General features: G+C 46.4%; 1 pseudogene; it reads right to left on the minus strand.

Annotated features, from left to right (window-relative positions):
• Positions 1–16: 16 nt before the first annotated feature.
• LOC119586712 lies at positions 17–600 on the minus strand (annotated as a pseudogene).
• Between the last annotated feature and the right edge of the window lie 73 nt (positions 601–673).

The following is a 673-nucleotide window of genomic DNA, read 5'->3' on the forward strand; positions in this document are numbered from 1 at the left end:
TTTGAGGGCACAACTTTTTACACACAGTCGAACACATTTATATATGCATACACTTAATACTAAAAAATAATGTCTCGCTGTAGTAGACGACTAGCCAGGATAGTTATTTAGCTGTTTAACAAAGGTCGTACAGCATGGAGGCGTTGGTGCAGTACAGGGACACAGACACGGTGATATCCCTGTTGTACGAAGTGGAGGTGATCATGAGGGTCGAAGTGGTGTCTTCCAAACCGTGAAGAACTTCCCCTTGTCGTTGCTTTTCTTCGGGTTCTTCAAGCTCGGTGTTCAGTGAGCTGCCAACGGTGTCTCGAAGGCGCCAGGGGTTTTAACTCTTACTGATGTCTAGCTTGATGCTACGACGTCGCCTTCGGCCGGTGCAGGCGGGACCGGCGACAGCTAGTGGGGAAAAAGCAGTTAGTCTTCATAAGCCTTGTTAGTCCAAACTTCGGCCATCAGTACACGTGCAGTGGGTTCGTCTCACTCTGTTAAAACTATACGCCACTAAGCTCCCCATGGACATTTACTCGATTTTCCAAAAATTCAGAACCCAAAAGAAACCACAATTTGAAATGTACCTTTGGCACAAGTGTAGTGAGCCATAACGGTGACAGTACTCATATGTGTTAGAGTAGTTATGTCAAAGTAGGCTAAGAGTCTCGTCTGAGCCTCTGTG

Source organism: Penaeus monodon, chromosome 21, assembly GCF_015228065.2.
Source record: "Penaeus monodon isolate SGIC_2016 chromosome 21, NSTDA_Pmon_1, whole genome shotgun sequence".
Classification (NCBI taxonomy): domain Eukaryota; kingdom Metazoa; phylum Arthropoda; class Malacostraca; order Decapoda; family Penaeidae; genus Penaeus; species Penaeus monodon.